The following is a 24,893-nucleotide window of genomic DNA, read 5'->3' as shown; positions in this document are numbered from 1 at the left end:
CCTCGACGGCTCCGGCGCCCAAGGCCCGCTCGTGAGCAGCCAGGATGAGCGCCCCTGCGCTGTCCCCCAGGCCAGTCCCCTCCAGCCACCGATAGGACTTCTTGAGATCAGCCACCTCAGCCACGGTCCGGTGGCACATCCCGCGTAGGGGCCCGCCCCACCACGATGGTCCCCCCCCCAGCGCCCGTCCCTCCGCTCCCCACTTGGGGCAAAAAATGAGCACATAACACCATCCAGTGTGGGTCCTTGGGCAAGAGCCTTCACGCTAATGCGTACCTCATACAATGATGAGAGACAATAAAATGAATGACATGCCAGCTCAGACGTCGCCCGGCCAAACAAGGTCTGCGTCAGGTGCTGGGGAACCAGAGCACCTTGATGAAAAATGGAGCAGAGATGGGCAAGATGCAATAACATGGCTCTGTTGGAATGCTACTACTCAAGCAAGCCTAGTCAGAGAGGTTACATGGAGAGAATGTGGGCTAAATGGTTACTTCGAAACCCACAGTCACGGGTGGCCACGAAACAACTCGTAACTCAGTGTTCCAACATCCACAAACGGCAACTGCTGTCACAACTTGAGATTGATGAGGTACAACGCAGGTTCCATGGTGAGGGGCCCCAGGCTGCCAGATCAGAGGAGGAGTTCATACCAGAGTGAATGCAGATGATGAGATTGGGAGGCCAGCCCCAATGAATGAAATGCTGAGCGAGGCAGCAACTGACCTGAAAGCTAAGATCATGGCAAGAATGAAAGCTGGGAAACCTAGAATCCGATTACAACGGCTATGTGAAGTACCACCTGAAAGTCTCTTGGAAAGTGTGAATTCAGCACTGAGGGCGATCCTTACCGTAACGATCACGGAAATGAACTGATATACGCTTCAGCATCAGTGATCCTTGAGATGCTTGGCTATAAGAGCAACCATGGAAGCCATGAGATACATTACCGACCATGGAAAAGACGGTTGGAGGCTAAGATCAAGGCGGCTCGGAAAGATGTGAGTCAATTGACTGAGGTCCAGAGAGGTGTGATGAAAAGGCCGATCCTGAGAGGTACATCCAGATGACCATATATGAAGCACTCGAAACAAAGGCTCCAAGCCTTGTCCAGCCGCCTAAAGCGGTACACGAAAGAGAATGAGGCCAGACGAATAAACAGGCTGTTTGCAACACAACCTGCGAAAGTGTACGCTCAGTGGCAGGGTCCTAACAACAGAGCTGATCCACCAAGACTGGAAACTGAAAGGTACTGGAGAGGCAGATGGGAGAAGGAGGTTGCACATAACAGCAGTGCACAATGGCTGGTCACCCAAAGAGAGGAGCACAGACACCTCCCTGAACAGAACCCAATTACCATAACAGTGGCAGACATAAAGGAAATAGTCTCAAATATGAAGAACTGGACAGCACCAGGCCCGGACATGGTCCACACTTACTGGCTAAAGAGACTCACAGCACTCCATGAGCGCCCAGCAGCACAAATGAACCAGCTGCCTAGGGATGGGACTCACCCAGGATGGCTAACCGAAGGGCGAACGATCCTTATCATGAAAGATCCCTCAAAGGGTGCAGTCGCATCCAACTATCGGCCAATAACCTGTCCCTCCACAATTTTGGAAGCTCATGTTGCGGCTAAGATAAGTGCACACATGGATCAATACATGAGCGAAGCACGGAAGGGCATTGGTAGAGATACCAGGGGAGCCAAACATCAGCTCCTGGTTGACAGAACAGTCGCACAAGACTGCAGGTCCCGATGTACCAACCTGTGCACAGCCTGGATTGATTAAAAGAAAGCCTATGACTCGATGCCACATACATGGATCACTGAATGCTTGGATGTGTATAAGGTGAACAGGACCCTAAGAGCCTTCGTTGCGAACTTGATGAGGATGTGGAAAACCACACTTGAAGCCAATGGCAAGCCACTTACCCAAGTGTCCATCAAATGTGGCATATACCAAGGTGATGCACTCTCCCCATTGCTGTTCTGCATAGGACTGAACTCCCTAAGCCAAGTAATCACCAAGACAGGCTATGGATACAGCCTCAGAAATGAAGCTACGATCAGTCACCTCCTCTACATGGATGACATAAAGCTGTATGCTAAGAGTGAAAGGGACATAGACTCCCTGATCCACACAACCAGGATCTACAGCAGCGACATCGGGATGTGATAGTCGGATGGTGACTAAGAGAGGAACGGTAGTCCGGACTGAAGGGGTCTCACTCCCCGAAGGAACAATAGCAGACATTGAGGACAGCTACAAGTACCTCGGTGTACCACAAGCCAATGGCAACCTTGAACTGGCAACAAGGAAAGCGGCTGGGGACTAGTGAGTGTGAGAGTCACTGTCCAGGATGAAACATCCAAGCTCCATGAATACATCAAGGAGAAGGCTCCAACGGATGACGTACTCAGAGAATGTCTCAGACAATGGGCAAGAGAGGATGAGGCGCTGGAAGAGGGACCATCATCGGAGGACAAGCCCCTACACGGGATGTACCACCGGACCATAACTGAAGTGGCCGATCTCAAGAATTCCCATCAGTGGCTAGAGAGGGCTGGCCTGAAGGACAGTACAGAGGCACTCATCCTGGCTGCTCAGGAGCAGGCCCTGAGCACTAGAGCCATTGAGGCCCAGATATACCACACCAGACAAGACCCAAGGTGTAGGTTGTGCAAAGAGGCACCTGAGACGATCTAACACATAACTGCAGGGTGTAAGGTGCTGGCAGGGAAAGCCTATATGGAACGCCATAACCAGGTGGCTGGCATAGTCTACCGAAACATCTGTGCGGAGTACGGACTGGAAACCCCAAGGTCAAAATGGGAAACACCTCCGAAGGTGGTGGAGAATGACAGAGCGAAGATCCTATGGGACTTCCAGATCCAGACTGACAAGATGGTAATGGCGAACCAACCAGATATCCTGATGATAGATAAAGGGCAGAGGAAAGCCGTTGTAGTGGATGTAGCGGTCCCAAGTGCTGGAAACATCAGAAAGAAGGAACACGAGAAACTCGAGAAATCCCAAGGGCTCAGAGAGGAGCTGGAGAGAGCCTGGAAGGTAAAGGGGACAGTCGTGCCTGTGGTGGTCGGAGCACTCGGGGCAGTGACCCCCAAACTAGATGATGAGTGGTTGCAACAGATCCCGAGAACAACATCGGACATCTCAGTCCAGAAATGTGCAGTGCTGGGAACGGCAAGGATACTGCGCAGAACCCTCAAGCTTCCTGGCCTCTGGTAGAGGACCCCAGCTGAATGAGGGATGGACACCACCTGAGGGGTGAGACGAGGATTTTTTTTATAGATATACAGTAGATACACATTCACTCCCATGAACATCCCCAACAACATTAACACCAACACTACAGAAATTCAAACCGTAAAGATTCACATAACCAACCACAAAAGACTACACATATGCAACATGTATATACCCCCCAGAGATACCACCCGACCAGACCACGCCACAGAAGACACAGACATCACCAACACCTTCCAATACATAAACTCGCTGAACAACACCATTCTAACCGCAGACATCAACGCTCACTCAACACAATGGCACTCTCCCTACGACGACCACAGAGGCACCCACATTGCAGACATACTACAAAACTCCCAACAAATCACTCTAAACGCAAACACACCCACCAGAAAACCTACAAACATCAACCAACAACCAACATCACCGGACATCACAACAGCCAGCAACAGCATCACAAACAGAACAACATGGACCACAATACACGCACTCAGTTCAGACCACCTTCCTATCAAAATCACACACAACACGCGTGCTCCTTTCCGCCTACAACAACACCTTCAAACTTACACAAATTACAGGAAAGCAGACTGGGAAGGATACACCTCTGAAATAGAATCAGCACTGGAGAACATAACCATACCTGACAACATCCACACAGCCAACACCATGCTCACAAACCTCATACTTACAGCAGACAAACACCACATACCCCACGGAAAAATAAAAAGCAAATCACTTCTCCTACCACAACACATCAGAACACTCATCAGCCAAAGAAACGACATCAGACAACAAAACCACCAAGACCCACGCATCACAGACCTAAACAAAGAAATAGACACACAAATCCAAAAACACAAACAAGAGCTATGGAAAGAACACTTAACGGATGCATGGAACCACAGACACAAACAACACATACTCTGGAACACAGTAACAAGACTATCAAACAAAGAACAAAAAGCACCAGAAAACACCACAATACAGTTCGGACAACACACGGCAATATCCAACAAACAGAAAGCACGAGCATTCAACAAACAATTCACCAACATAATACAACACAAAACCAACAGAACATACAGACAACTACAACGCAAAATACGAAAACTCAACACCACACCCATAACCATCACAGAACAACAAGTCAAACAAGCACTACAACACTCCAAAAGCAACAACTCCACAGGCCCAGACAACATAAACATCAGACATCTGAAACACCTAGGCCCCAAAGCAATAACACTACTCACACACACTTACAACACATCACTCAACACCAACACCATCCCCGCAATATGGAAGACTGCAAAAATAATCCCAATACCAAAACCCAACAAAAACCACGCACTCGGCCCATCTTACAGACCAATAGCACTACTCAGCCCAATAGCCAAAACAATGGAAAAGGTAATACTACCCTTCATTACCAACAACACTCAACTACCCTCTCACCAACACGGCTTCCGAAAACAACACTCCACAACCACAGCACTACACCACATACACAACATCATAGCCACAGGTTTCAATCAACAAAAACCACCACAACGAACAGTTGCCATAGCCCTAGACATGTCCAAAGCCTTTGACACGGTAAACCTACACACACTCACAAACAAACTCAACAACACTAACACCCCAAACATCATCATCAAATACATCTTCAACTACATAAGGGGACGCAGACAATACACTCAATACCGGGGGGAAACATCAGAACATAGAAACACGAAAACGGGGGTACCACAGGGGGGAGTACTTTCACCAACACTATTCAACATATACATGGCAGACTTACCACAACCACCTCCAAATGTACACACAGTTACATATGCAGACGACATCACCATTCTATCCACACATGTCAAACCACAACAGGCACAACAACAAGTACAAAAATATCTCCACGACATATACAACTGGACAAAACAGAACCAACTCACACTCAACGCAGACAAAACCACCACCACTCTGTTCACACCGGATCCGGCAGAATACAGCAACAGGCTCACTTTACAAATAGATAACACCACCCTACCCACAGGCCGCGAACCCAAAATACTGGGATTAACATGGGACCCCAAACTCACCTTCTCAAAACACACACAACACACTCTAACCCGCGCCAAGCAATCAAACAAAATACTTAAAGCCTTAACAACCACTCACTGGGGAAAATCCAAAGAAACTATACTCACCACATACAAAGCAACCACACTCACACGCCTCGAATACGCAAACACTATATGGTCACCAACACTATCGGACACAAACAAGACAAAACTCCAGACCACACAGAACACAGCACTCAGAATAGCAACAGGATGCACACAAGACACAAACATACAACACTTGCATGAGGAAACAAAAACTCTCCCACTGAACACCCATCTAAAACTACACGCATCGCAAATCAGACAAAAAGCCCAACACCCAACCCACCCACTACACCCACTCACTCAACAACCACCACCACCCAGACAAAAGAAACAAACAATCTTCCACAACAACAACTACACACACAACAAAGACACAGCACCACAGGACACCAACAACGACACCATAAAACAGAACATGAAAGACACACACACCCACTTTGTACAAACACACTTGGACACCAGACAACACAACAAAGTAATACATGCACCAGCACCAGAAATAGACCCATCAGAGCAAGACCTACCACACAGAACCAGACAACTCCTAGCACAACTCCGAACCAACAAATCACCAGCCCTCCACTCCTACCTACACAACATTACACCGGACACACACCCAACACCACTCTGTGCGCTATGCGGCACGCAAGTGCACGACACACAACACCTGTTCACCTGCACAAACATACCCACCACACTGACTCCGGAGGACCTCTGGCGAAACCCAAGCGGAGTGGCGGCCCTGCTCGCCCGCTGGGCGGAGGAGGGGGGTCTGGGGATCCGGGAGACGGAGTGAGGGCCCGGTCCCCCAATGTCGGGGCACGGGTGGGGTCGACAACAACAACAACAACAACACCATAAAAAAAGACTTCCCCTTTAAATATTCCTGCTGCATAATATATCTCCTTTCCTTTCGTAAAGGATGGTCAGAACCTTTCCTAAGCATTATTAAAATTTAGACGATCTTTGCTCCAGGTGCTACCGGCTCATCTCACTCGGTTAGGATAGGAAAGGAAAGTTCCTATGCCAAAATGATAATCCAAAAAGGGCCCCTGTTGGTGGATAATCAGGCCATGGGAGGTGTGAGTAAATTGTGAGGGGGTGTTGGCTGGAGCTAGAAATAATTTTGGTGTCTTGTCCCTGCAGTAGGTTCATTAAAAGAGCAACCAGTGTTTTCACCACCATGGTCGGATCTTACTCTGGAGGGTAACCCATACAGGCAGGTGGCTTGGACAAAATATTTCAACACTGTCAAAGCTGTGTTGTCTGTGCTCCAGTTGAAGGTACGTTATTAGCCTGGAATTCCCATCAATGCCGGCATGTGTCACAAACACCCACCTGTAAAACAAACATGAAAAGAATAATGATTAAATACAAGAAAACAATCAAGTTTCATATCTTGTTTGAAATATCATCTCGGTAGAGAAGGTATTGCTGTGCACTTAAGACTACATGGAGGCAATTTGGAGTTTGTGTAACTTGGATATACAAATGATAAAATTCAATTTAATCTGTGCTGTCCATACAATATGGCTTTCTAATGCTCCCACGAGTACAAATATAAGATGATCCCTTATTACCGAATGAGACGCATATGCCCATCTATGTGCCATAAACTATTGGGGAATGGCACATAGTATGTTCTTCTAGCCACAGTCTGGCTCCATCTCTGGGCTGCAGCAGCTGGCTCAATACGGTTGAGGATTTCTCGAACTCTTTTTCTTTGTACTACAATACCATCAGCACGCAGGTATGCCCTCATCATCTGCAACAGGTTCATAAAACAACACAATAAAGAAAGTACACTTTCACAATGAATATAATGATATATACATGAAGGGACAAGAGTATGTAGCAGAACACTTGCTTCCGAGCCTGATCTGGGAAATTGGCTGTGCAATCTTCTGACATGCTCTTCCAGGTCAACATCATGAATGGGAGTAAATCTATTTCTGGCTGAAATCTGAAAAAACTTCATTTTTTTTATGCAGGTATGAAGAGGAACAACACAACATCTCAGTGATGGCTCTCACTGTAAAGCCCTGAGTGGGGAGCAGTTCAATTTGATCACTTGTAATGTCAAGTGCTGGTCTTCCTCGTCTACCTAAAGTATGGAAATAAAAGGATTAAGGAATTCAAGCAAACGAATCACTACGTGTTTTTTATATACTGTATACAGTACAGGCATATAGACACAGATGTACATAAAAGTATATTCAGCTTCAAAACCACGAGCAGCTATTTTCTCTAACCATTTTACTCAAGAAAAAAATAATTCAAACTTATAATTGAATAACTAAAAGATCACTAGTTATTGCTTAAAAGTGTACAGCCATCGCGTTACTTAATAGTCTACTGATTTGCAGGAAAACCACTGGTATAAAACGACGTTTGACAGGGTGATAGAAGGTAAGTCACAGCAAGTCGTCAGTAAAACCCGTGTGTAGTTCGAATAAAAATACATACGAAAAACCAATGACAAAAAATGGTAGCCATTTTACCTGTGTGCAAACGATGTGCCACATGGGAACAAACACGTCCACCATTAGGAGTGGGTCCCGCAATGATGACAGATCGGAGATCTATTGGACTTTGAATCAAACTTTGAATAGTATCAGCGCTAAACTGGTCACTAACTCTTCTTAAATTAGCAATTGAAATGTTTATCGCGCGTGCTTCACTTTCACCGGCAGACCCTTGATGACAGGCACTCTCTATTGCCCTGCACCTTCGCCGAATACGTCTCAGGACACTGTCCGCCATTGTTGTTTTAAAAAACTAAGTGGGCACAGAATTTCCAAAATCATGAGCCCTGACTGGTGGGATGACACTATTTTGAAACGTACAGCCAATAGGATACCGTTACATGTTTTCGTAATCATCCTTATTTGCATTTAATGCAAGTACAGTGTAATGTCACTAGCACTACAAGTGGGCACATTTATGGCCTTACATGTTCACTAGTAAGCGTCAAAATCATCTTACCAGTGAACTAGTGGGCACATTTATGGCCTTAAATGTTCAGTAGTAAGCGTCAAAATAATCTTATTAGTGAACTAGTGGGCGTTTTGCGGCTTACATGTTCACTAGTAAGCGTCAAAATGACCTTACTAGTGAACTAGTGAGCGTTTTGTGGCTTACATGTTCACTAGTAAGCGTCAAAATGACCTTACTAGTAAACTAGTGAGCGTTTTGTGGCTTACATGTTCACTAGTAAGCGTCAAAATGATCTTACTAGTGAACTATTGGGCGTTTTGTGGCTTACATGTTCACTAGTAAGCCTCAAAATGATCTTACTAGTGAACTAGTAGGCGATGTGTGGCTTACATGTCAACTAGTAAGCCTCAAAATGAACTTACTAGTGAACTAGTGGGCACATTTATGGCCTTACATGTTCACTAGTAAGCGTCAAAATGATCTTACTAGTGAACTAGTGGGCGTTTTGTGGCTTACATGTTCACTAGTAAGCGTCAAAATGACCTTACTAGTGAACTAGTGGGCGTTTTGTGGCTTACATGTTCACTAGTAAGCGTCAAAATGATCTTACTAGTGAACGAGTGAGCGTTTTGTGGCTGACATGTTCATAAATAAGCGTCAAAATGATCTTACTAGGGAACTAGTGGGCGTTTTGTGGCTTACATGTTCACTAGTAAGCGTCAAAATTACCTTACTAGTGAACCAGTGAGCGTTTTGTGGCTTACATGTTCACTAGTAAGTGTCAAAATGACCTTACTAGTGAACTAGTGAGCGTTTTGTGGCTTACATGTTCACTAGTAAGCGTCAAAATGATCTTACTAGTGAACTAGTGGGCGTTCTGTGGCTTACATGTTCACTAGAAGCCTCAAAATTATCTTACTAGTGAACTAGCGGGCGTTTTGTGGCTTACATGTCAACTAGTAAGCCTCAAAATGATCTTACTAGTGAACTAGTGGGCACATTTATGGCCTTACATGTTCACTAGTAAGCGTCAAAATGACCTTACTAGTGAACTAGTGGGCAATATGGAATAAATACTCAAAGGGCTTGCCAGGCAAGCCCATTGAGTATTTAAAGGGTTCAAAGGGCTTGCCTGGCAAGCCCTTTGAGTATTTATTCATCCGTGATGGTATTGTAGACCAATGAGAGCACGTCCGACAGACACGTGGACTTCGGGCGGCCAATCATGATGCATTTCGAGCCAAGCCCCAACAAAAACGGAGGAGAAAACTTTCAGACGCTTTGAAAGCTTTTGGGGTACATATTACTCTTGTTGTTACACAAAATTTTGTTTTACGATTATTTTAGGCGGTAACGTTATGGTGTAAATGTCAAATACGTGGTCAATTTATCAAGATGAAGCCTGCTTAAAAATTTGCTCCAACAATTTTGGAGATGTGTCTGACTTTGACAGCAATGGCGGCAGTTCAACGCTGACAGTCGCAGTCGGGTGCAGATTTATTTCGGCAGGACTTTCTAAAATCTGCCGTTTGCTCTGACAGTTCTCTGTCTGACAGTCACATTTTGTCTTATTACTCACAAGCTAATTGACATTTAAAAAAAGAGTTAATGTTTGGAACACGATTTTGCTCTTACTGTTTGCTGCCTTAGTTCGTTTGAAATATTCGCTTCCTGCATTACATGAAGTACATTTTTTAATATTCACAAGACTGTAACTGTGCATTATAAATAATGTCACATTTGCACTATGTTTTACTGGATCTACAACTAAACTAGGTCCTCGTTTCTGGGAGAGTCCACAGCACCTCCTGTATCACAACCATTCTGCCGGCACACCTTCAGCAGCACAATGTTTCTAACGGGAGCTGGAGGGTGATCAGCTTCATTGAAGAACAGGAGGAGGAGAGGCACAACGTTTGTCATTTGTGATATGTTTTTAGACTTTTCTCCTAACTAAAAAAACTATGTTTTGTTAATTTCTTGATATAGTTCTTGTATTTAAATATTTTAACAATCAAATATTTTTCAACTGTGTTTTAGATATGAATTGTATGAAATAAATCAGTGAAGCCCCATTCAAATTCTACTCTATCTAATCTGCTCGATCACACTGCTGTCAACCTGCTGTACCTCCAAACTCCTTGGCTTACTCGCAGTTGGAGGGTTCCCCCCGAACGGGGGGACAAATCAAGGAACCAATCCCTCCACCCCGAACGGGGTGCCCTTACGGCCGTTTTTTTTTTTTTTTTCGGCTAACCGCCCCCTGAACCTGGCAGGGTGGCGGGCGGACCTTTTGCTCCAGGCCTGGGACATAGAGACAAATCCGGGGCCCACACAGACACTCTCACGCACGCAACAAACACACACACAACAAACTACCTGGACATGCGACATTTGCACACAACAGATTACAAGAAGACAGACATCCTTCAGATGCAACCACCACACACCACACTGGGTACACAAACATTGCACAAACATAAACACTAGACAATACAACATAACATGGAAATGCAGACTACATCCCAAAACACCACCACGAACAACAACACCTCGTAGGACACCAACAGGCAGCAGAGCACAAACAGACCAAAACAACACACTCGCCTCACCAACACTACCCTCAAACGCAACACGGACAGACAACTCCAACAGAGATACAACAAACACAAGACCACCCCCCCAAACCTGGACCTGCAATAGCTGCAATAGAATCATCCCACGCAGACAAACCTCACTCAGATGCAACTCAACACACCCACACTGGATACACAGACATTGCTCCGGCATCACCACCCGCCAATACACAAACACGTGGACATGCAGAACACACACGCAAACAACACCCCAACACCACAACCCCCGAACAACCCACAAAGAACCACACCCACCAACAAAAACAACAAACACACACTGACCATACTACAAATAAACATCAACGGCATCCAAAACAAGAAAACAGAACTAGAAGAACTCGCCTCACAACAGCACGCAGACATCATCACCATACAAGAAACCAAACTAGAAAAACAACACAACACACCTCGTCTCACCAACTACACCAGCATTAGGAAAGACAGAGAACACAAGGGAGGAGGAGGACTGCTCACATACATTCACAAATCAGTCACATTCACTCCCATGAACATCCCCAACAACATTAACACCAACACTACAGAAATTCAAACCGTAAAGATTCACATAACCAACCACAAAAGACTACACATATGCAACATGTATATACCCCCCAGAGATACCACCCGACCAGACCACGCCACAGAAGACACAGACATCACCAACACCTTCCAATACATAAACTCGCTGAACAACACCATTCTAACCGCAGACATCAACGCTCACTCAACACAATGGCACTCTCCCTACGACGACCACAGAGGCACCCTCATTGCAGACATACTACAGAACTCCCAACAAATCACTCTAAACGCAAACACACCTACCAGAAAACCTACAAACATCAACCAACAACCAACATCACCGGACATCACAACAGCCAGCAACAGCATCACAAACAGAACAACATGGACCACAATACACGCACTCAGTTCAGACCACCTTCCTATCAAAATCACACACAACACGCGTGCTCCTTTCCGCCTACAACAACACCTTCAAACTTACACAAATTACAGGAAAGCAGACTGGGAAGGATACACCTCTGAAATAGAATCAGCACTGGAGAACATAACCATACCTGACAACATCCACACAGCCAACACCATGCTCACAAACCTCATACTTACAGCAGACAAACACCACATACCCCACGGAAAAATAAAAAGCAAATCACTTCTCCTACCACAACACATCAGAACACTCATCAGCCAAAGAAACGACATCTGACAACAAAACCACCAAGACCCACGCATCACAGACCTAAACAAAGAAATAGACACACAAATCCAAAAACACAAACAAGAGCTATGGAAAGAACACTTAACGGATGCATGGAACCACAGACACAAACAATACATACTCTGGAACACAGTAACAAGACTATCTAACAAAGAACAAAAAGCACCAGAAAACACCACAATACAGTTCAGACAACACACGGCAATATCCAACAAACAGAAAGCACGAGCATTCAACAAACAATTCACCAACATAATACAACACAAAACCAACAGAACATACAGACAACTACAACGCAAAATACGAAAACTCAACACCACGCCCATAACCATCACAGAACAACAAGTCAAACAAGCACTACAACGCTCCAAAAGCAACAACTCCACAGGCCCAGACAACATAAACATCAGACATCTGAAACACCTAGGCCCCAAAGCAATAACACTACTCACACACACTTACAACACATCACTCAACACCAACACCATCCCCGCAATATGGAAGACTGCAAAAATAATCCCAATACCAAAACCCAACAAAAATCACGCACTCGGCCCATCTTACAGACCAATAGCACTACTCAGCCCAATAGCCAAAACAATGGAAAAGGTAATACTACCCTTCATTACCAACAACACTCAACTACCTTCTCACCAACACGGCTTCCGAAAACAACACTCCACAACCACAGCACTACACCACATACACAACATCATAGCCACAGGTTTCAATCAACAAAAACCACCACAACGAACAGTTGCCATAGCCCTAGACATGTCCAAAGCCTTTGACACGGTAAACCTACACACACTCACAAACAAACTCAACAACACTAACACCCCAAACATCATCATCAAATACATCTTCAACTACATAAGGGGACGCAGACAATACACTCAATACCGGGGGGAAACATCAGAACATAGAAACACGAAAACGGGGGTACCACAGGGGGGAGTACTTTCACCAACACTATTCAACATATACATGGCAGACTTACCACAACCACCTCCAAATGTACACACAGTTACATATGCAGACGACATCACCATTCTATCCACACATGTCAAACCACAACAGGCACAACAACAAGTACAAAAATATCTCCACGACATATACAACTGGACAAAACAGAACCAACTCACACTCAACGCAGACAAAACCACCACCACTCTGTTCACACCGGATCCGGCAGAATACAGCAACAGGCTCACTTTACAAATAGATAACACCACCCTACCCACAGGCCGCGAACCCAAAATACTGGGATTAACATGGGACCCCAAACTCACCTTCTCAAAACACACACAACACACTCTAACCCGCGCCAAGCAATCAAACAAAATACTTAAAGCCTTAACAACCACTCACTGGGGAAAATCCAAAGAAACTATACTCACCACATACAAAGCAACCACACTCACACGCCTCGAATACGCAAACACTATATGGTCACCAACACTATCGGACACAAACAAGACAAAACTCCAGACCACACAGAACACAGCACTTAGAATAGCAACAGGATGCACACAAGACACAAACATACAACACTTGCATGAGGAAACAAAAACTCTCCCACTGAACATCCATCTAAAACTACACGCATCGCAAATCAGACAAAAAGCCCAACACCCAACCCACCCACTACACCCACTCACTCAACAACCACCACCACCCAGACAAAAGAAACAAACAATCTTCCACAACAACAACTACACACACAACAAAGACACAGCACCACAGGACACCAACAACGACACCATAAAACAGAACATGAAAGACATACACACCCACTTTGTACAAACACACTTGGACACCAGACAACACAACAAAGTAATACATGCACCAGCACCAGAAATAGACCCATCAGAGCAAGACCTACCACACAGAACCAGACAACTCCTAGCACAACTCCGAACCAACAAATCACCAGCCCTCCACTCCTACCTACACAACATTACACCGGACACACACCCAACACCACTCTGTGCGCTATGCGGCACGCAAGTGCACGACACACAACACCTGTTCACCTGCACAAACATACCCACCACACTGACTCCGGAGGACCTCTGGCGAAACCCAAGCGGAGTGGCGGCCCTGCTCGCCCGCTGGGCGGCGGAGGGGGGTCTGGGGATCCGGGAGACGGAGTGAGGGCCCGGTCCCCCAATGTCGGGGCACGGGTGGGGTCGACAACAACAACAACAACAACATAAAAAAAGACTTCCCCTTTAAATATTCCTGCTGCATAATATATCTCCTTTCCTTTCGTAAAGGATGGTCAGAACCTTTCCTAAGCATTATTAAAATTTAGACGATCTTTGCTCCAGGTGCTACCGGCTCATCTCACTCGGTTAGGATAGGAAAGGAAAGTTCCTATGCCAAAATGATAATCCAAAAAGGGCCCCTGTTGGTGGATAATCAGGCCATGGGAGGTGTGAGTAAATTGTGAGGGGGTGTTGGCTGGAGCTAGAAATAATTTTGGTGTCTTGTCCCTGCAGTAGGTTCATTAAAAGAGCAACCAGTGTTTTCACCACCATGGTCGGATCTTACTTTGGAGGGTAACCCATACAGGCAGGTGGCTTGGACAAAATATTTCAACACTGTCAAAGCTGTGTTGTCTGTGCTCCAGTTGAAGGTACGTTATTAGCCTGGAATTCCCATCAATGCCGGCATGTGTCACAAACACCCACCTGTAAAACAAACATGAAAAGAATAATGATTAAATACAAGAAAACAATCAAGTTTCATATCTTGTTTGAAATATCATCTCGGTAGAGAAGGTATTGCTGTGCACTTAAGACTACATGGAGGCAATTTGGAGTTCGTGTAACTTGGATATACAAATGATAAAATTCAATTTAATCTGTGCTGTCCATACAATATGGCTTTCTAATGCTCCCACGAGTACAAATATAAGATGATCCCTTATTACCGAATGAGACGCATATGCCCATCTATGTGCCATAAACTATTGGGGAATGGCACATAGTATGTTCTTCTAGCCACAGTCTGGCTCCATCTCTGGGCTGCAGCAGCTGGCTCAATACGGTTGAGGATTTCTCGAACTCTTTTTCTTTGTACTACAATACCATCAGCACGCAGGTATGCCCTCATCATCTGCAACAGGTTCATAAAACAACACAATAAAGAAAGTACACTTTCACAATGAATATAATGATATATACATGAAGGGACAAGAGTATGTAGCAGAACACTTGCTTCCGAGCCTGATCTGGGAAATTGGCTGTGCAATCTTCTGACATGCTCTTCCAGGTCAACATCATGAATGGGAGTAAATCTATTTCTGGCTGAAATCTGAAAAAACTTCATTTTTTTATGCAGGTATGAAGAGGAACAACACAACATCTCAGTGATGGCTCTCACTGTAAAGCCCTGAGTGGGGAGCAGTTCAATTTGATCACTTGTAATGTCAAGTGCTGGTCTTCCTCGTCTACCTAAAGTATGGAAATAAAAGGATTAAGGAATTCAAGCAAACGAATCACTACGTGTTTTTTATATACTGTATACAGTACAGGCATATAGACACAGATGTACATAAAAGTATATGCAGCTTCAAAACCACGAGCAGCTATTTTCTCTAACCATTTTACTCAAGAAAAAAATAATTCAAACTTATAATTGAATAACTAAAAGATCACTAGTTATTGCTTAAAAGTGTACAGCCATCGCGTTACTTAATAGTCTACTGATTTGCAGGAAAACCACTGGTATAAAACGACGTTTGACAGGGTGATAGAAGGTAAGTCACAGCAAGTCGTCAGTAAAACCCGTGTGTAGTTCGAATAAAAATACATACGAAAAACCAATGACAAAAAATGGTAGCCATTTTACCTGTGTGCAAACGATGTGCCACATGGGAACAAACACGTCCACCATTAGGAGTGGGTCCCGCAATGATGACAGATCGGAGATCTATTGGACTTTGAATCAAACTTTGAATAGTATCAGCGCTAAACTGGTCACTAACTCTTCTTAAATTAGCAATTGAAATGTTTATCGCGCGTGCTTCACTTTCACCGGCAGACCCTTGATGACAGGCACTCTCTATTGCCCTGCACCTTCGCCGAATACGTCTCAGGACACTGTCCGCCATTGTTGTTTTAAAAAACTAAGTGGGCACAGAATTTCCAAAATCATGAGCCCTGACTGGTGGGATGACACTATTTTGAAACGTACAGCCAATAGGATACCGTTACATGTTTTCGTAATCATCCTTATTTGCATTTAATGCAAGTACAGTGTAATGTCACTAGCACTACAAGTGGGCACATTTATGGCCTTACATGTTCACTAGTAAGCGTCAAAATCATCTTACCAGTGAACTAGTGGGCACATTTATGGCCTTAAATGTTCAGTAGTAAGCGTCAAAATAATCTTATTAGTGAACTAGTGGGCGTTTTGTGGCTTACATGTTCACTAGTAAGCGTCAAAATGATCTTACTAGTGAACTATTGGGCGTTTTGTGGCTTACATGTTCACTAGTAAGCGTCAAAATGACCTTACTAGTGAACTAGTGAGCGTTTTGTGGCTTACATGTTCACTAGTAAGCGTCAAAATGACCTTACTAGTAAACTAGTGAGCGTTTTGTGGCTTACATGTTCACTAGTAAGCGTCAAAATGATCTTACTAGTGAACTATTGGGCGTTTTGTGGCTTACATGTTCACTAGTAAGCGTCAAAATGACCTTACTAGTGAACTAGTGGGCACATTTATGGCCTTAAATGTTCAGTAGTAAGCGTCAAAATAATCTTATTAGTGAACTAGTGGGCGTTTTGTGGCTTACATGTTCACTAGTAAGCGTCAAAATGATCTTACTAGTGAACTATTGGGCGTTTTGTGGCTTACATGTTCACTAGTAAGCGTCAAAATGACCTTACTAGTGAACTAGTGAGCGTTTTGTGGCTTACATGTTCACTAGTAAGCGTCAAAATAATCTTATTAGTGAACTAGTGGGCGTTTTGTGGCTTACATGTTCACTAGTAAGCGTCAAAATGATCTTACTAGTGAACTATTGGGCGTTTTGTGGCTTACATGTTCACTAGTAAGCGTCAAAATGACCTTACTAGTGAACTAGTGAGCGTTTTGTGGCTTACATGTTCACTAGTAAGCGTCAAAATGACCTTACTAGTAAACTAGTGAGCGTTTTGTGGCTTACATGTTCACTAGTAAGCGTCAAAATTATCTTACTAGTGAACTATTGGGCGTTTTGTGGCTTACATGTTCACTAGTAAGCCTCAAAATGATCTTACTAGTGAACTAGTAGGCGATGTGTGGCTTACATGTCAACTAGTAAGCCTCAAAATGAACTTACTAGTGAACTAGTGGGCACATTTATGGCCTTACATGTTCACTAGTAAGCGTCAAAATGATCTTACTAGTGAACTAGTGGGCGTTCTGTGGCTTACATGTTCACTAGAAGCCTCAAAATTATCTTACTAGTGAACTAGCGGGCGTTTTGTGGCTTACATGTCAACTAGTAAGCCTCAAAATGATCTTACTAGTGAAGTAGTGGGCACATTTATGGCCTTACATGTTCACTAGTAAGCGTCAAAATGACCTTACTCGTGAACTAGTGGGCAATATGGAATAAATACTCAAAGGGCTTGCCAGGCAAGCCCATTGAGTATTTAAAGGGTTCAAAGGGCTTGCCAGGCAAGCCCTTTGAGTATTTATTCATCCGTGATGGTATTGTAGACCAATGAGAGCACGTCCGACAGACACGTGGACTTTGGGCGGCCAATCATGATGCATTTCGAGCCAAGCCCCAACAAAAACGGAGGAGAAAACTTTCAGACGCTTTGAAAGCTTTTGGGGTACATATTACTCTTGTTGTTACACAAAATTTTGTTTTACGATTATTTTAGGCGGTAACGTTATGGTGTAAATGTCAAATACGTGGTCAATTTATCAAGATGAAGCCTGCTTAAAAATTTGCTCCAACAATTTTGGAGATGTGTCTGACTTTGACAGCAATGGCGGCAGTTCAACGCTGACAGTCGCAGTCGGGTGCAGATTTATTTCGGCAGGACTTTCTAAAATCTGCCGTTTGCTCTGACAGTTCTCTGTCTGACAGTCACATTTTGTCTTATTACTCACAAGCTAATTGACATTTAAAAAAAGAGTTAATGTTTGGAACACGATTTTGCTCTTACTGTTTGCTGCCTTAGTTCGTTTGAAATATTCGCTTCCTGCATTACATGAAGTACATTTTTTAATATTCACAAGACTGTAACTGTGCATTATAAATAATGTCACATTTGCACTATGTTTTACTGGATCTACAACTAAACTAGGTCCTCGTTTCTGGGAGAGTCCACAGCACCTCCTGTATCACAACCATTCTGCCGGCACACCTTCAGCAGCACGATGTTTCTAACGGGAGCTGGAGGGTGATCAGCTTCATTGAAGAACAGGAGGAGGAGAGGCACAACGTTTGTCATTTGTGATATGTTTTTAGACTTTTCTCCTAACTAAAAAAACTATGTTTTGTTAATTTCTTGATATAGTTCTTGTATTTAAATATTTTAACAATCAAATATTTTTCAACTGTGTTTTAGATATGAATTGTATGAAATAAATCAGTGAAGCCCCATTCAAATTCTACTCTATCTAATCTGCTCGATCACACTGCTGTCAACCTGCTGTACCTCCAAACTCCTTGGCTTACTCGCAGTTGGAGGGTTCCCCCAGAACGGGGGGACAAATCAAGGAACCAATCCCTGCACCCCGAACGGGGTGCCCTTACGGCCGTTTTTTTTTTTTTCGGCTAACCGCCCCCTAAACCTGGCAGGGTGGCGGGCGGACCTTTTGCTCCAGGCGGGGGACATAGAGACAAATCCGGGGCCCACACAGACACTCTCACGCACGCAACAAACACACACACAACAAACTACCTGGACATGCGACATTTGCACACAACAGATTACAAGAAGACAGACATCCTTCAGATGCAACCACCACACACCACACTGGGTACACAAACATTGCACAAACATAAACACTAGACAATACAACATAACATGGAAATGCAGACTACATCCCAAAACACCACCACGAACAACAACACCTCGTAGGACACCAACAGGCAGCAGAGCACAAACAGACCAAAACAACACACTCGCCTCACCAACACTACCCTCAAACGCAACACGGACAGACAACTCCAACAGAGATACAACAAACACAAGACCACCCCCCCAAACCTGGACCTGCAATAGCTGCAATAGAATCATCACACGCAGACAAACCTCACTCAGATGCAACTCAACACACCCACACTGGATACACAGACATTGCTCCGGCATCACCACCCGCCAATACACAAACACGTGGACATGCAGAACACACACGCAAACAACAAACACCCCAACACCACAACCCCCGAACAACCCACAAAGAACAACACCCACCAACAAAAACAACAAACACACACTGACCATACTACAAATAAACATCAACGGCATCCAAAACAAGAAAACAGAACTAGAAGAACTCGCCTCACAACAGCACGCAGACATCATCACCATACAAGAAACCAAACTAGAAAAACAACACAACACACCTCGTCTCACCAACTACACCAGCATTAGGAAAGACAGAGAACACAAGGGAGGAGGAGGACTGCTCACATACATTCACAAATCAGTCACATTCACTCCCATGAACATCCCCAACAACATTAACACCAACACTACAGAAATTCAAACCGTAAAGATTCACATAACCAACCACAAAAGACTACACATATGCAACATGTATATACCCCCCAGAGATACCACCCGACCAGACCACGCCACAGAAGACACAGACATCACCAACACCTTCCAATACATAAACTCGCTGAACAACACCATTCTAACCGCAGACATCAACGCTCACTCAACACAATGGCACTCTCCCTACGACGACCACAGAGGCACCCTCATTGCAGACATACTACAGAACTCCCAACAAATCACTCTAAACGCAAACACACCTACCAGAAAACCTACAAACATCAACCAACAACCAACATCACCGGACATCACAACAGCCAGCAACAGCATCACAAACAGAACAACATGGACCACAATACACGCACTCAGTTCAGACCACCTTCCTATCAAAATCACACACAACACGCGTGCTCCTTTCCGCCTACAACAACACCTTCAAACTTACACAAATTACAGGAAAGCAGACTGGGAAGGATACACCTCTGAAATAGAATCAGCACTGGAGAACTTAACCATACCTGACAACATCCACACAGCCAACACCATGCTCACAAACCTCATACTTACAGCAGACAAACACCACATACCCCACGGAAAAATAAAAAGCAAATCACTTCTCCTACCACAACACATCAGAACACTCATCAGCCAAAGAAACGACATCAGACAACAAAACCACCAAGACCCACGCATCACAGACCTAAACAAAGAAATAGACACACAAATCCAAAAACACAAACAAGAGCTATGGAAAGAACACTTAACGGATGCATGGAACCACAGACACAAACAATACATACTCTGGAACACAGTAACAAGACTATCTAACAAAGAACAAAAAGCACCAGAAAACACCACAATACAGTTCGGACAACACACGGCAATATCCAACAAACAGAAAGCACGAGCATTCAACAAACAATTCACCAACATAATACAACACAAAACCAACAGAACATACAGACAACTACAACGCAAAATACGAAAACTCAACACCACGCCCATAACCATCACAGAACAACAAGTCAAACAAGCACTACAACGCTCCAAAAGCAACAACTCCACAGGCCCAGACAACATAAACATCAGACATCTGAAACACCTAGGCCCCAAAGCAATAACACTACTCACACACACTTACAACACATCACTCAACACCAACACCATCCCCGCAATATGGAAGACTGCAAAAATAATCCCAATACCAAAACCCAACAAAAACCACGCACTCGGCCCATCCTACAGACCAATAGCACTACTCAGCCCAATAGCCAAAACAATGGAAAAGGTAATACTAACCTTCATTACCAACAACACTCAACTACCCTCTCACCAACACGGCTTCCGAAAACAACACTCCACAACCACAGCACTACACCACATACACAACATCATAGCCACAGGTTTCAATCAACAAAAACCACCACAACGAACAGTTGCCATAGCCCTAGACATGTCCAAAGCCTTTGACACGGTAAACCTACACACACTCACAAACAAACTCAACAACACTAACACCCCAAACATCATCATCAAATACATCTTCAACTACATAAGGGGACGCAGACAATACACTCAATACCGGGGGGAAACATCAGAACACAGAAACACGAAAACGGGGGTACCACAGGGGGGAGTACTTTCACCAACACTATTCAACATATACATGGCAGACTTACCACAACCACCTCCAAATGTACACACAGTTACATATGCAGACGACATCACCATTCTATCCACACATGTCAAACCACAACAGGCACAACAACAAGTACAAAAATATCTCCACGACATATACAACTGGACAAAACAGAACCAACTCACACTCAACGCAGACAAAACCACCACCACTCTGTTCACACCGGATCCGGCAGAATACAGCAACAGACTCACTTTACAAATAGATAACACCACCCTACCCACAGTCCGCGAACGCAAAATACTGGGATTAACATGGGACCCCAAACTCACCTTCTCAAAACACACACAACACACTCTAACCCGCGCCAAGCAATCAAACAAAATACTTAAAGCCTTAACAACCACTCACTGGGGAAAATCCAAAGAAACTATACTCACCACATACAAAGCAACCACACTCACACGCCTCGAATACGCAAACACTATATGGTCACCAACACTATCGGACACAAACAAGACAAAACTCCAGACCACACAGAACACCGCACTCAGAATAGCAACAGGATGCACACAAGACACAAACATACAACACTTGCATGAGGAAACAAAAACTCTCCCACTGAACACCCATCTAAAACTACACGCATCGCAAATCAGACAAAAAGCCCAACACCCAACCCACCCACTACACCCACTCACTCAACAACCACCACCACCCAGACAAAAGAAACAAACAATCTTCCACAACAACAACTACACACACAACAAAGACACAGCACCACAGGACACCAACAACGACACCATAAAACAGAACATGAAAGACATACACACCCACTTTGTACAAACACACTTGGACACCAGACAACACAACAAAGTAATACATGCACCAGCACCAGAAATAGACCCATCAGAGCAAGACCTACCACACAGAACCAGACAACTCCTAGCACAACTCCGAACCAACAAATCACCAGCCCTCCACTCCTACCTACACAACATTACACCGGACACACACCCAACACCACTCTGTGCGCTATGCGGCACGCAAGTGCACGACACACAACACCTGTTCACCTGCACAAACATACCCACCACACTGACTCCGGAGGACCTCTGGCGAAACCCAAGCGGAGTGGCGGCCCTGCTCGCCCGCTGGGCGGAGGAGGGGGGTCTGGGGATCCGGGAGACGGAGTGAGGGCCCGGTCCCCCAATGTCGGGGCACGGGTGGGGTCGACAACAACAACAACAACATCAACCTGCTGTAAATAATGCCTCCATTCATGATTGTAGAAACCCCAGAACGGTAAACATGTGATTATTTTATTTTAAAATATAAGAAGCCTATGTTTTGCAATTGTGCTCATTTTCATTGTATTGCACGACAAATATAATAGATGAGCCGGTTTGGGGACATCATCAACCAAGCTGCTGCTCCAATTGCAATGCGATATATTGTCCTGCTCTCCTAAATTCGCATCTACACCACAAATTATAACATCCTAACTGATTTAGCAACAACTGAAAATTCACATCATTATTTAGGGAGTTGCATAACTGTTGCATTATATGGTGCCCTATTCATTTTATTTAGTATAGCATACATATATAAAAGTGGAAAGATACTGCAGAGCTGTGCCATTACTCTTTATCTCTGTGTACATAATAAATAAACATCACCTACAGATACATTGGTAAAAATTGCTTGATTCCTTCTGTATACTGTAGATATTACGCAAATGGCGGTAAATAATTGTGAAAGCTCAGAATCAGGTTTTAAAGGGTTAATTCTTTGCTGGGTGGAGCTCTTATCATGGAGCCAATAGGAGGTGTCCTCGGGTGGTGTCCGTCCCTCATTCAGCTCGGGTCCTCCACCAGAGGCCAGGAAGCCCGAGGGCCCCGCGCAGTACCCCCGCCGCTCCCAGCACCGCACACCTCCGGACCGAGATGTCCGACGCTGGTCCCGGGATCTGTCGCAACCACCCATCCAGTCCGGGGGTCACTGCCCCGAGCGCCCCGACCACCACAGGCACGACCGCCACCCCCACCCCCCAGGCCCTCCCCAGCCCCTCCCCGAGCCCCTGGTACCCCCCGAGCCCCCCATGCTCCCCCCTCCCGATGCCTCCACCACCTGGGACCGCCACATCCACCACAACGGCCCTCCTCCGCCCCCCATCCACGACCACGACATCTGGCTGGCTCGCCACCACCATCCCGCCAGTCTGGATCCGGAAGTCCCACAGGATCCCCGCTCCGCCACCCTCCACCACCCTCGGAGGTGCCCCCCACTCCGACCCCGGGGCCCCCCAGTCCACACTCCGCACAGATGCCTCGGCAGACCACGCCAGCCACCTGGCCATGGCGCTCCACGCAGGCCCCCCCTGCCAGCATCCCACACCCCGCAGCCACGTGCCGGATCGTCCCAGGCGCCTCCCCGCACAACCCACACCCCGGGTCCTGTCCGGCGCGGCACATCCGGGCCTCGACGGCTCCGGCGCCCAAGGCCCGCTCCTGAGCAGCCAGGATGAGCGCCCCTGCGCTGTCCCCCAGGCCAGTCACCTCCAGCCACCGATAGGACTTCTTGAGATCAGCCACCTCAGCCACGGTCCGGTGGCACATCCCGCGTAGGGGCCCGCCCCACCACGATGGTCCCCCCCCCAGCGCCCGTCCCTCCGCTCCCCACTTGGGGCAAAAAATGAGCACATAACACCATCCAGTGTGGGTCCTTGGGCAAGAGCCTTCACGCTAATGCGTACCTCATACAATGATGAGAGACAATAAAATGAATGACATGCCAGCTCAGACGTCGCCCGGCCAAACAAGGTCTGCGTCAGGTGCTGGGGAACCAGAGCACCTTGATGAAAAATGGAGCAGAGATGGGCAAGATGCAATAACATGGCTCTGTTGGAATGCTACTACTCAAGCAAGCCTAGTCAGAGAGGTTACATGGAGAGAATGTGGGCTAAATGGTTACTTCGAAACCCACAGTCACGGGTGGCCACGAAACAACTCGTAACTCAGTGTTCCAACATCCACAAACGGCAACTGCTGTCACAACTTGAGATTGATGAGGTACAACGCAGGTTCCATGGTGAGGGGCCCCAGGCTGCCAGATCAGAGGAGGAGTTCATACCAGAGTGAATGCAGATGATGAGATTGGGAGGCCAGCCCCAATGAATGAAATGCTGAGCGAGGCAGCAACTGACCTGAAAGCTAAGATCATGGCAAGAATGAAAGCTGGGAAACCTAGAATCCGATTA

Source organism: Hippocampus zosterae, chromosome 5 (genome assembly GCF_025434085.1).
Source record: "Hippocampus zosterae strain Florida chromosome 5, ASM2543408v3, whole genome shotgun sequence".
Lineage (NCBI taxonomy): Eukaryota > Metazoa > Chordata > Actinopteri > Syngnathiformes > Syngnathidae > Hippocampus > Hippocampus zosterae.
The sequence above is the reverse complement of the archived record's forward strand: the minus strand, read 5'-3'. Positions refer to the sequence as shown.